At 43.7% G+C, this 14,210-nt stretch overlaps 1 long non-coding RNA gene across 3 annotated transcripts in view; it reads left to right on the forward strand.

Moving 5' to 3' along the window:
• Positions 1-14,210, forward strand: part of LOC108447823 — a 115,857-nt gene that overhangs the window by 84,693 nt on the left and 16,954 nt on the right. For 2 of the 3 annotated variants that reach the window (XR_001863517.1, XR_001863518.1), the window contains one exon: positions 8,948-9,128. The exons of the other annotated variant lie outside the window; for it this stretch is intronic. This is a non-coding gene — a long non-coding RNA (uncharacterized LOC108447823). The remainder of the gene's footprint in view (positions 1-8,947; positions 9,129-14,210) is intronic. 3 annotated transcript variants of the gene reach the window in all.

A 14,210-nucleotide genomic window follows, 5' to 3' on the forward strand; every position in this document is an offset into this window, starting at 1 on the left:
TGGCAAGGGCAAGACTGAAACAAGCTGCTAGTGGAGGAGTAAAGGAGGGAAATCTTTGTCCCTGGAAGTTTTAAAGACTCAGCTAGAAATAGATCATCTCACACATGGCTTTTCCTCAATGGGTACTGGCACAAGCCCAGGTACAGAGGTGCTCAGCAGTCTCAGGACTGTGTCTTCTTAACAGTCTCAAACTACACACAAATTCATCCTCTTGGAAAACTGAACACATTTTACTGCAAATCTGAAGGGCCAACCCAAAACTTTCCCTTGTATCAACTCTCCAAACTGTAAAGGAAATAGCAGCATAAAGCTGCCATTGATGCAGCTCCCCTGGGACAGACACCTTGAATTGTATCTCCACAAACTATTTTGCCCTCAGACCACTGCCTCTTTTGTAAATGGGAGAAATGTCTGGATGAACATTTTTCATTCTCCTAGTAATGTGGTTATAGTCTGCAAGAATCCTTTCTCTGCTGATGCAGCAACTGGAAATTACGTGATGAATGACCAACTGGATGGTCCCAGTATCAAGGTGCTGTCATGCTGGCCTGAGAAAATAGGGTTTATGTGTCCCTAGGTGGGACTGTCCATCCCTTAGCTGGATGTTTCCTGGGGGTCACTGTTTGCTGCTCACCTTCTGACTTAAAATCCTACAATTTTGATACGAAGTGCACAGGACTACCAGCAGCCATGTTACTCAACAAGAGCAGGATGTTGGATGCATAAAGTACTGTTTAATGCTAAGTACCATGAATAATCATGTCCAAGGCATAGCAAATTGGGCTCTGGAAATTCATGAGCACTTTTGACCTTCTTTCTGTTCCTATAAAATGGGAAATGTATATATACATTCCCCTTGCCTATAAGATGGGCAATGTACCACTTGCCCGTTTTGCAGGGTGAATGGGAATTGATTATTGTTGGGCAAGCACTAATCTATTCCACTGAACTGCTCTTTAGGAAAACCTATGGAGAAATTATTAATCCTGCCTTCAGAGCAGGGTTGGAGTTGCAAAAGAAGTTGTAGAGACAGAGTGTGTAATGAGGGCAGAGCAAAATACTGAGTAGCTGCTCATTGATTCGGGACTGTTCACTCTGTGAATTAAGATATGTAAAAGTGGTCTGAAATGATGCTGTAATTGAAGACCCCATCATGAGACATAAGTACAAGAGAGCTGTAGTGAGATACCTGCTTTCCTTAATTGGCTTGATTTTGAGGCTTAAATGCAGATTTTTTTTAAATTTCGTTTTAATCGTGGTTCCTCAGGACAGAAAGCTTATGTTCAAACAAAGGTCTTTAACCTGGTTAGCCAGGAATTAAATCCTTTTTGCTTTGCAGTGTTTTAAGGGAATGAATTCATAGAATGATAGAATGTCCTGAGTTGGAAGGGACCACGAGGATCAGTTTTAGAAGACAGTGCCAAAAAATGAGGTGCTTAACAATACACATACAAATGTGACTTCAGAGAAGGGATCAAACTGTAGTTTGGGAAAGAGCCTTCTATTTATACAGCTTCAGTCACTGAATCAAAACCGGTAACCACATCAGATGTCTCAGAGTTCACAGTAAATACAAATGTTTGGATTAACAGACACAAGAATCACCTCAAATCAAATCTATAATTCAAGTGTATGTATGCAATACTCTATGAAATGTCAATAAACACCAAAATCTGAGTGCAAGGTATTAAGGTTGATTCAAGATGAGTAGAGAATCCCACATATTATGGGTCAAATATGAAATACTGGAGTTAAGTTTCTTCACTGGAGCAGTAGGCAAAAGGATGGAGGTTTGTGATGCAGAACAGATGAAATATGAATCAGAACCAGTTCTCAGCTCGAAAGTACCAGCAGGACTATAGCTGGTAGTAATAAACAATGCTGTTGTTGACTGGCATTTTACGAAGATTAGGGTTGATCTTCATGGCTAGAAATATTTTATCTTGGCCTTGCATTTGCTGCATTTTTTCCAAGTATTTCACATTGCCTGTTAACCTGTGGAACACCAGAGCATCTCCAGCATCACTGCCAAGTTCCAGGAACAGAAGAACACCTACCAAGAAAGGTCCTTTTGCTGGTATTCCAATGTGCGCATTGAAATGCAAAGCATTTGAGAAAGAAGTCTGGGAACTTGGCTGGTGCCCGGTGGGGATTACCCAACCATGCCCTGTTTCACAGACCAATGGCAGGACGGAAATGGGAAGGTTTCCTGAGAAGAATAAGTTCCCTGGCTGGTTTCATACTTCTCTGTGGAAGAGTAAGATCTCCCTGAAATGTGCATGGTACCAGATTATCTCCAGCCATCTCTGTCCCAGGCATCTGGCTGACAGATCTTCCCTTCCACACGTGGGCAGGGGGCTGTTTCCCATCTCGTGGGGTTGTGATGCTCTCAGTCCCCAAAGCACAAAGCAAGACACTGCTGAGCAAGGCTCCTGAGCTGCTGCTGCCTCAGCCATGCTGGGATGCTGAAGGGCATAACATGAGACCACCTTTCAGGTCTAATTGCTACCCAGAGATCAAGAAGTGCAGTCTTATTTATATTGGCTGGTATTTGGCAGGAGTAACTGCAGTTTTTGGGATGGAATACTTTTGCCCTGCATTTTACTGTAACTTGAAAGGGGAAGAGCTGTACCCCTTACAGTAGGTTCAGATCTCTTCTGCCTTTCTTTTGAGGGCTTGGCAGGCTGGGAGCTTCAAATTTGTCTCAACAACTGAGTTTATAAACTTTACTTCCAACCAAGTTTATCACCATGAGCTAAACCTGATGCCAGCCCGGGCAAAGATGTGAACCTGGAGGGTGGGTGAGCTCTGGCTGTTTTTCTCTGCTCTGCTTAGACTCCTGTGGATGCATCGAGGTTATTCCTTGGGTCACAGGCTGTGCAAAAGTGCCTCCAGCCTGCATGGGAAGACAGCATGTGCTATAAAGGGGGAAAACAGCCTGATGAGCTGCAGGCAATCTGTTCAAAGCACTGCTCTCTGTGCTCCTGGAGGAGTTTCTCTGGGGCATTCAGTATGCACAGCATTGGCAGGAAAAATCCCTTTTCCATACTTTTTCTTGCTAACTTGTTCCAGAGTCCTCCCAGGGAAAGACTCTTATTTATCTCAGTGGTCCTGCTGCCCTTTCAACTTGAATAACAACAGAGGCTTTTCCAGACACCCCTAAGTAACAAAAAGGTGACCCATGGACTGAACTAATAAACATGTCCAGCCCTGTCTGAAGGATCAGACTTCAAGTCTCAGCTTCACCATCACTTTTGGTTACTCCAGGCACTTAGAATCAGGGTCCTAAATTTTTCTCCCTTACTGTTATTTCTCTGCTACGTTTAACCAGCCTCTCATTAGTCTTCATTCAGATATTAATTTTTCATGGGAGCTAATTTTTTTGACCCACACAAGCAATTAATGGTTATTCTTAGAGCTTGAGTGTAATGTCTTGCATGCATCTGCCTTTGATTACCAAGTTTCTGAGGCCCCCCTATTATTTTGCCTCCTCAGTAAAGCCTTAAAGGATGCTATAGTCACCGATAGCACAGCAAAAATTTTGGAAGTCTGGAAAAACAGAGTAAAAATAATTGTCAGGAGCTGGAGGTTTCCTTCCTGTGGCATGGTCAGTGCTTGCAGAAACTGGAGTTCAGTGACAATGAAGTGCTGAGGTTCTGCTGATAAATCTGAAGTCCTGGTCCCCACCACCATTGATCCTGATCATTCAGCTTTTCCTTTTTCCACATTTACCAGATGGTTGGGTAGGGTTGTGGGTCTAACACATCAAACCAAGAGGCTGGAGAAGGGTAAATCACCTGGATTTGTTTGATGCCTGTGAGATCAGGGCATTATTTTAGAGCAATCATTTGGACTTCCATCTGCAGAAGTCTAAAGGAGCCTTGCAAGGCTGCCATGAAATTCATTTGCTTGAATTTTTCTCTTTCAATTTGGTCATTAGTTTTTCCTTAAAGCTCCTCATCTTTAGTAAACCCTTTTATCTAGCAAGGAGGTACTGGGATTTTGCCCGGGCTTGAGGTGATGGTCTTAAATTGTCCTAAACTCCTTTTTCCTAAGTGAAGAAACAGAAATAAATAGGAAAACGGCCCTGCATTTTTGAGGGGTTGAATGAAGGAGGAGCAAACACTGCTGGGAGCAACGTCTGGCTCAGGTCAAGTGATGCAGAGCTACAGATCCTGTGCAGTGTTACCAGTAATCCCACAGCTGCTTCTTTTGCTGTATGAAACAACCTGCTGAGAAGTTAAAATAAGTCCATTTCATTACTAAAGCAAGGTTTTGGAGTTTTCTTCAGACAAGTTAGATATAGTTTTTAAACTATAACATTTCTGAATTCTGCAGAGAAGGTTGCCTTGGTGGGTTGCATTTAAATAGCAAGTCTTCACACAGAAGAGCTGGATGGATAATTTGCTGCTGAAACTATTCTCAGATGGTCCAATGGCTGACAAAACCCAATAAAAACAGTTTAAGAAAAGATATTTTTAAATTTTAAAACAAAAAGTAGGAAAATGTTAAGGTAAAGAATTTTTATTTTTTAATTTTCCTCTGAAGTTTTCATGGGAAACAAATAATTTCCTGAGTACTTCCAGCTTTAAAAGTGTCTTGTTTGATGAGTTGAGAATACAGCAAGCAAAGGATTTTGGTTTGGGTGGTTTTTTCCAAGCAGGCCCATGTTGACAGAGATTAACATAGATTAACATGTTGATAGAGATGAACAGAGATTCTCTGATCCATGCACAGATTTGGCAGATAAAACTTCCCCATAGCAGGAGAATTGGAACTAGGTGGTCTTTAAGGTCCCTCCCAACCCAAGCCATTCTGTGATTCTATATGACTTTAGCCACCAAAGAGCTTAAAACTCCCAAGTAGTTTTTTCAACTATAGAAAGCCAAATGTATTTTTTAAAACCCAGATATTTTAAGTGTCCTATAAGCCAGCACGCAGCTGTTGATTTTAACTTCAAGGGTGTATCCTGGTGTTTAAAATGGTCATGTTACAGTCCCCAGCCTGGGAGCAGTTGCACACAGGAGTAGCTTTGCTTGGTGTGGGCTCTTTGGTAGTATCTGCTCCAAGCAGAATCAAAGGTTGCTTGGTTCCTGCTCTCCACTCACGTGGCTGCACGCATGGGGCACATCCCAGAGGGAGCAGAAGGGCCACCTGCAGTGTGTCCCTCTCAGCTGAGCTTTCTGCAAATACTTGTATGTTTTGACTCACCCTGCCCAGGGGGTTGAATGTTTTTACTCTACCTATACCATATTTTCTGCGTTTCAGAACAGGGGCAGTTTCTTGCTCTGCAGCAGGCTCAGCATCACAGATTTTAGCAGGGCCTCTAGGTGCTACCAAACTGCAGATATTAAGAACAGTTTGCAGGCCTGGGCACCAAAGTTTGTTACAACACTTATTTATTACCACTCTCATATAACTCATTCATGGTAAACAATGCAGGTTTTATTATGTGTAAGTAATAGGAGACCTTTGCTTTTTCCACTAACAAACATGCCATGGGTAATTATTCCTGTATTAAAACGACATGTGGACATATTTGCGACATGCAACAGTTCCATGGCTTTGAAGAGAAGTATTATTCCAAACAAGGTTAGCCACCATTTATTTTGAGGGGCTCTTGCATTTCTGTGTTGGAAGCGCTTTGCGGCTTTCCTTGTCTATTTGATAATCATTAACATGTTCCGTCGTTAACCTTCAAGCAGCTTTGCTTGAAACTTTATATGCAGCTTCTCAAACATTTGCCTTGCATTGCAGACTGTGGTTTGCTGGGGCTGTTTTTATGATCACTCGTGGTAAAATCAGGAAGATGAAAAATGGGTGTGTATTTGAAGAGCAGCGTATCCAGCTTTCTAGGTCTTAAATTAGAGTGATGAGCATAAACACTGCAAACAGAGCTTTTTCAACTCAATTGCAATTATATTTGAAATTACCTACAATTACCAGTAACCACCTCAAAGCTAGAAATTAACTTTGTAGGCTTTGCTCCAGATGGATCAGCTGTTAAACGTGCTGTCCTGTGCAGCTGAATGGAGGGGAGGAAAGAGGGTGAGGAGGCGTCGGAATGGCAACTGTGCTGTCTTCCAGCTGAAGCAGAGCTTGTGCATGCTTTTCCCTTTGAAACAAACCCATATGCCGCTTCTTGGGACATGGTTTGGGAAGCTGTGGCTTTGCTGACCCTTTGCTTGGGTCTAGCAGAGAGTCCTCCCTTCCTACGTGGAGCGTGGTGGGCTGTGCCGGCGGAGAGCAGGCTCTCCAGGTCTCCTTCCCTTGGTCAAGCCATGAGCAAAAGGTTACATTTATGGCAGCTCCACTTACTGCATGACCAGATAGAAAATAGTATTTTCTAATTCTTTCTGCCTGATGGTTTCCTGCTGTTATTTCTTCAACTGATCTCTTCATAACTCATTTGGATATCTCTATTCCAGTTTCTTCCACAGCTGCTGTGGCCAGAGAAGTTCAGACTCTTCTGCCTCTTCTTCCAGAATCATGGCACAAGGATGTTGCCATGGCTCTGTAGCCACAGCCAACCTCACTGATTTTCGGCTGGTGGAGCTGAGGGAGGTATTTTGCCCAAAGCATCTCAGAAATGCTTGTGATTTCAGTTTCCAACATGACTCTGAGCTGGGGAATGAGAACGTGCCAGGACTGTCAGTGACAGCTTTAGAAATGGATTGTTTGCATAAACTTGAAAACAGTACAAGCATAAATGTATTTCCTTTGTTTAACTTTTCACTCTTGTTTACTCATCTCTGCTTCTAAAAGGCTTTGCAAGTAAACTCTGCAAATCTTTAAGTTTTGCGGGCATTAATGGGGGCTGGGAGTTCTGGGATGGCTCCTTGGCCCTGGGAGCTGAGGTGCAGAGCAGGGACATAAAGCTCTGATCCATGAGCCATCAGAACCAGCAGGATGATTTTTCCTTACTTTGCCTCTGTGCTGGGAGGTGATGTCTGAAAAGCTCAGTGAGTCTCCATGTGCTTCAGGGGCGTGTGGGCAATGCAGAAAGTGACGTGGAAAATCAGGCAGGGTCAGGATTGCCTCAGAACAGCTGAGGAAAAGAGAGGCTCCTATGGACTGAAATGTTCCTTGCTAAAGAAAAACTATTTAGGCTGTGAGTATTTGAGGGAAACAACTGGGTTTTAGTCCTGTGTTTTTCAGTACCACTGCAGTGGAGTCCTGGTCTATGAGCATTGGAGAGAGGGGAGAGGAACTTCAACTATGCAGTGATGAAAATCCAGGTCTCTTGTTGCCTTTCTAAATAAAATTGCTCCTCCCCTGCATTTATCTAGTTTAATCTTCTTAAAGCTCTGCATGTACCTCTGTGCTGTCCTTGTTCTGCATGGATTTAAACTGGATGTCCAGGGAAGGGAACGGAGCTGGGGAAGGGTCTGGGGCACCAGGAGTGGCTGAGGGAGCTGGGAAAGGGGCTCAGGCTGGAGCAAAGGAGGCTCAGGGGGGACCCTGTGGATCTGCACAAGTCCCTGACAGGAGGGGGTAGTCAGGTGGTTATTAGGAAAAATTTCATCACTAAAAGGCTGATCAGGCATTCGAACAGGCTGTCCAGGGCAGTGGTGGAGTCGCCATCCCTGAAGGGATTTAAAAGCTGTATGGATGTGGCACTTGGGGACATGGGTCAGTGGTGGCTTTGGCAGTGCTGGGGAATGGTTGGACTCAGTGCTCCTGGAGGGCTGTTCCAACCTTGCTGATTCTATGGATGCAGGTGTTGGTGGATGACATTTTACTGCCCAGTGGAACTACCAGCTTTCTCCTTAACTCTTACAACAGCTGTAGAACACTACAAACGCTTTGTCTTTCCACAGGGAAAGGGAGGACCAGGACAGCACACAAAACTCTTGCTTTGTAGCTCCTAGGAAAGGGCTGACATCCCCTCCCGTAGTTACACACATCACTGGTCCTGGGGAATTTATCTTCTGTGATTGGTACTCACCTGTGGGAGGCAGGCTCAAAGCTCAGGCAGAGTGTGGGGTATGTGGGGTATGTTGAGCAGCCTCCAGGTCTTGCAGGGCTTTCCAAGCCAGGGCAGACCCGAGGCAGCTGTAAATGGGCTCTGGAGCACAGAGAATGGTGCTTTTTATCTGGTGCCTCTTTTGGGGACTTGCAGACCTCTCCTGAGGGGTCCCTAAAAGTTAACAGGGAAAATGGTCAGAAGGCTCAGATGGGCTCTGCAGGGGCCCAGGCTGGTGCTGGAATGTTCACAGGATTTCTGCAGGTCTGGCATGCTGGCCATGGCTTGCTCAGAAAAAAGATCTGCTCTTGCAGCACAGGCTCTGAACCTCTTTGTGAACATAAAGAGCTGCTTTTCTGGTGCAAGTGAATGGAGCCTGGCATGAACTTTGGCATGACCAAGTCCTCCAAGCACAACCAGATATCTGATATGTCACAGACTCTTGTGTTAAATGAGCAAGAAGCTGCAATGAGACAATGTGAGGTTGTTGTTTTTAGTCTGATCTCCTAAAGGGAGAGAAAGATTAATGCAGCCATGTTCAGTGGGACTGTTTGGGTATGTGGGTCCCTGTCCCTGCTTTTTGCCCCCATCACTCTCTATCCATGGGCCAATTTCACTCACATGTGAGAGAATCTCAAAATTACTCAGTTTTAGCAATTTTTATACAACTATATGGCCAGTCTTTAGAGAGAGTTCTAATTCCTCCTCCCAGCACAGGGAAAGCTAAGCTCAACCCTTACTAGACTAGAAGATGGCAGAGAGCAGGAAAGCAGGAAAAGGTTAGAACATGCTGTAATCTAAGTGGATACCAGAGAATCCACCCTTCAATTAGAGATAATTTTATGTGGCTTCTCTAGTGTTTAGCACTGTGGGTGATAATTTATCAAAATAATCCCTGCCCTCTTCTGACTGACACATTTTGATGCCACACTCCTTATAAAATAACAAATATAATTTTTACTTTTCCTTTCTCTTTTAAAGATGACCATCAGTCCCTTTTTAAAGGTGCCAGCAGTCCCTTTTCCAGACAAAAACCTTGGAGTAGGATATTAACCCAGTGGCTTCAACAAGGCAAGAAGGATTTTACACACCTGTTATGTCTGTGGTCACCCTGGACCTTTCCCTTGTCTCCTGGACAAGGGAGTTGGGGTACATGGTGCAGGTAATATACAGACTTTGGTGGGCCTCTAACCTTGTCAGATGTGTATTAGCACTGTCAGGTGCATAAAATTATTTGGTGTAACAGTGTGGTTGTTGTAGCTTTGCCTAACCCTGCATCCTTTTCATTCCTGTATGTCACTACCACCACCTGCTCCTAAAGCTTGTGCCCTGCACACTGGGTGAAGCCTTTCCAGGGCTCCATGCTGGATCACCCAGCATGGGTGGTCATATGGGACAGCCTAAGAAGTCAGGAAAACCCTTCTTGCTCCCCAGGGTTGCTTTGTTCTTGATTAGATTCCAGGAAGAGCTGCTTCTGAGCTTGGATTGTGCCTAGCATGGTAAAAAGCTGGGTTGCTATCACTGCTCGTGATGTGAAAGTGATTTTCTTGAGCTGCCTGGTGGGTCCACATTTCAGCTTTGTTCAGTAAAACACTTAAGCATGTGCTTAAAATTAAGTGTGCTGCTGACTGGAGGGCTTGGACAATAAATATGCTACTGGAAAAGTCTCTGGACCATACATTTATTAGTCTGTCTAAAAGCCCTGTTATTTCTTCTTCACTTCTGAAGTAAATCACGTCTTTCAAAAGCCACAGTTGTGGGTAAATGTCTGATTTTGATAGGAGTTGCATATTGCAGCTATTGCTGATTTTAAATAAACTTATAGATGCTCAGTACATCACAAATGAGACCCAGCTTGGCTCCTTTCAGTGGTTTGGTGTTTTTTGAGAAATCTGTCTTTGAACTACCCATCTGCAGGTTTTTCTTTTTACTGTCTGTGTGGCCATCCTGCAATTACCTGTGGGTTTATGATCCTTCTCTAGAGAACAAGTTGGTTGAACGATAAAGATGGGGGTGATAAACTGGGGCAGGGTATGATATCAGTTACAAGTGTCATGTGAGTGTCCCTCCAGATTTACACTGCTGCAGCTTTGCTCTGGATCAGGCCCCAAGAGTTGCCATCAATGGCGATTTCAACAATTTTGGAGTTAAGTCTGTTGAATAAAAATGTGCCATCAAGGCTTGAGGGCCTTTGTAACTGCAGTGAAGACAGACTGGAGTGAGCAACTCGCTGGCAAAGTCAGTGTGAGGTAAATCTGTGGGAGTGGGAGGAAGAAACTAAGCCATGTTTTTAAAGGGTTTATGGCTGGCAATTTATTTCCTTAACCCCTGGTTCAGTGCTGGGCAACAGTAAACAGTGAAAATTAGTCTCACAGTTGCCTCTGAAATGAATTGACCATGCAAAGAAAGGCTGTAACTCCCCAAAGCAGCAACAGATTTTGGGAACCTGCTTGAAATGCTCTGAAATGGTTGGGGAAATTGAGGTGTGTGATTAAGCCTTCTTGGAAAACTGGATTTCTATGAGGTGGAGGAAGAACAGATCTTTAAATCATTGTTTGCTTGTTCAGAAATCCCATCTCTGATTATTCCCATGCGGGGTCATGTGTTCAGTTTGGTGAAAACCCTGGAAAATAAACAAGTAGAGATGAATTCAGGAACTGAAGTGAGCACAGGCAAGTCAATGAGAATCAGTGGTGCTGCTCAAATCTGAAATCAGTGCAGAGCTGGGCCTTAAATCAGCTATTTTTAGCAGTCAGCGGCGCAAGAGCACCATCAGTCTATATTTACATCAGATAATATTTGTGTTTACTATGTAATTATATCGACCCTTTTTACACATATAATTAACATTTGCATCCCGCTGGGTTGACATCTGTAGGATTCAAAAAGGGCTCAAGATCTCCAAAGAGTGTTTTTGTTTCAGGTTAGACGTGGTCTGATTGTCTAAATTAAAGACATGTCAAACCACATGAAAAGTTCAGGACAGAAGGTAACCACACAGGACGTGGCATGTGGGCCAGGTAATCACAGTGGTGGAAAGAACGGCCACACTTGTGAGGAGTCTCTCCTCTACAGGCTTTGGAAAAAAAACCAAAAAAAAAGCTCTTTTTTGTTTTTAGTAGGAAATAAAAATTAGTAAATGCAACCCCTGGCTGCAAGGAAGCCCAAATAAAGCAAACCAGATGTTCATTAGCTAATCACTTGCAATTTTTTTCCCTTCTTGTTCTTCATGGAGGAAAAGAAAATTGAGCGTGTGGGAACTTGCCTGTTGAGAAAACATTTGGATCTCCAGTCATTTATCTGTTTCACCTCTGACTCGGTTCAGGCCCCTGTTAAAAGGCAGGCAGGGTGCTATCAGAGAGAAAGGTCAGCGGGGATCACTGCAGATGCTTTTCAGCTGGGGCGACCCTCGAGGCGATCCCAGCTTTCTCGGGCATGGAGAGTCGGCTCAAAACAAAACAGCAAACCAAACGCAAGCCCAGCGAGTGCGGTGGGGCTTTGAACTCCATCACTCGTGTTTGTCTTATTCCTAAATTGCAGTGTCGTTTCTGTACAGTGCTCGTTGTAAGCACATGCATACATCAGGAAGTGTGTTTATTACACCGAATACCAACGAATCCTGAATGGCGAGCTGCTTGTTTCCCAGTGTTATCAAAGGAAAGCAACATAACCTTTATTCCCTTTGGACTGATGTCATTTTTTTTTCCCCTGCCTAAGATGAGACAGAAAGAGGCACAAGTCTGTACTGCAGTTGGTGGATTTTATCAATAATAGAATACTAATACACAAAGCCATCTGTGTGCATAGGCGTCATAGAATCATAGAATCATTAAGGTTGGAAAAGTCCTCTGAGATCACCAATCCCAACTCAACCCAGCACCACCACCATGTTCACCACTAAACCATGTCCTCCAGCCTCTCTGGAACAGTGTTATTCCATTAGGAAAGATTACAGTAACTCAGTACTTGCTTCATGCTTTAACAACATTAATTTGACAGTGTTAATTTTAATGCACAATGGCCTAACAGCTTTTAGGAACCTGACTCTTCTCAATAAGTTGAGCAGGTATAAGATCTCACCTACCAGCAAGCAGAGCCATCCTCATTGTATCTTGGTTGTCATATGACAACTTGCTCACTACAGAACCCTAGAATGGTTTGGCTTTCACCTTCCGGTCGACCAGGTTGCTCAGGGCCCCTTTGAGCTGTTTTATTTGGGAAAAGTTGGTCTGGGAGAGTTCAAACAATCTTTCTCTGCAAGGGTGAGGCTTTATTTGGATGAAGAACCTTTTCCTAATAGTTTGATGATGTGCTGTTTACATGTTTAACACATAAAAATGGAGATTGAACAAGTAGTGCTCAGATGAACTGACTGAGTGACAACAAGTAGCATGGGAAAGTGTCTGGCTGGGTATGAGTGGAGTTCTGCAAGGATTTTTCTTGGGGATGGATCTTATTTAATATTTTCATGAATGACCTTGGCACAAAACATAGCATGTTGCTGAAGCCCGCTGATGACACAGACTTGGGAGACGTGCCATGCAGAGAGAACTGGATGACCTTGAAGACTGGAATAATAGCAAAGAGATGAAATCCAGTACTGAAAAATGCAATGTCACGAGTTTAGGGAGTAATAAGAATTTCCACTGCAGAGACTCGTCATGTGTAGATGACAAAGGAGAAGAATGTGTGGATAATTCATGGGATGGGCTCTGAAAAAGGTATGCACACCTTCATAGATCCCAGGAGGTATTCCTTCCAGGAGAAGATAAATATGCCAGGAACTGTGGCATCCTATGGATCATTCTGGTCCCCATGTTCCTGAGGTGTGAGTTTGACCTGGGCTGCTTACAGAAAAAGATGGTGGAGATGTTGGGAGGGAAGAGCTTGTCTTTTGGGAGAAGAATGGAAGAGCTACATTTTGAACCTAGAAAATGAAAGCTGAGAAGAAGGGTGATGGTTGTACATCTAAACATCAGGACGGGGAACATCAGAGAGGAAAATAAGCCATGTAAGGTAAAGAACATGAGGCTAAATGGGTAAAAATTCTAGATTGGATGTCATAAAAAATTTCTTCACAGAAAGGATGATCAGACACTGGCACAGGCTGGCCCGGGCAGTGGGGGGGGGATTTAACAGGATTCCTGGAGGGATTTAACAGGAATGTGGATGTGGCACTTGGGGCATGGGTAAATGTTGGCCTTGCCAGTGCTGGGGGAATGGTTGGACTTGATGATCTTAGAAGGCTTTTCCAACCCAACTGATTATATTCTATGATTTTATGATTACATTGGTCTGAGTACACTGGGTTCAAATCAGAGGAAGGTTTGTGACTTAAGGGAAGCTTATAAGAACAAGCTTGACATGTTTGTGGAAAGGATTATAACGCTTGGGCTTAGAGAATATGGACTTTGGAGGTGGTTTCCTAGGGAGTGGTCATATCAGAAGTCTTTTTGTGGGTAGTAATTCCTTAACCTGTTCATGGCCTTGTTTCCAAGGGGGGTTAACAGCATATGTGGTAGGGGCAGGAGGCCAGTCATGCCTCTGGGTGCTTTAGTATTTACTTGGGTTTGTATAGTTAGAGGCTGGTGGGAATCAGATGTTTTATGTTTGGCCTCCCTTGGTGTGTATGTGATTAATCTGGTTCAGTTAATGGACACTGCACTCCATCCTGTGGTTTCTGTGTGTTGATTCTGAGTGTGGTGTGTATCTTTTGGGTGTTTGAGTTGGTTTATGTTCCTGGGTGTCTACATGACCTGATTAATACTCCCAGGTTAATGCAAATGCAAACAGAGACCACAAAGGAAGGCATGGCCAAAAACGGCATATTGCACAGCATATGACTGGCTATCAGTTCATCAGATAAATAGGAAATGGAATATATTAACCCACTGTTGTTATCCTTGTCATTGGTCGTTAAAAATCAAGTATTTAGGTCTAGAGTAGCAGTAATGGATAAATAACAGCACTGTTATTCTCAGCTGCTAGGCAAAACTAACTCCTTGTCTTTATCATATCCCTTGTTGTACCCCCAGAACAAGCTTTCCACAGGGCTCAGAGGGACCTTCCATCCTTGCTTTACATGTAGCCGTTTCTAGTCCAGAGCTGAGAAGCTCCACCTTAAACAAATCCATCTATCCTCAAAACTGAGTCTCTCAAGACAGGTCAAAAAACCCCCATGTGCTGTTTAAAAAACAAACTGAGAGAGAAGCAGAGAGAGATGTCAGTGAAAAACAGGCTTGGA

This window comes from Corvus brachyrhynchos, unplaced genomic scaffold (genome assembly GCF_000691975.1).
Source record: "Corvus brachyrhynchos isolate BGI_N302 unplaced genomic scaffold, ASM69197v1 scaffold245, whole genome shotgun sequence".
NCBI classification, from domain to species: domain Eukaryota; kingdom Metazoa; phylum Chordata; class Aves; order Passeriformes; family Corvidae; genus Corvus; species Corvus brachyrhynchos.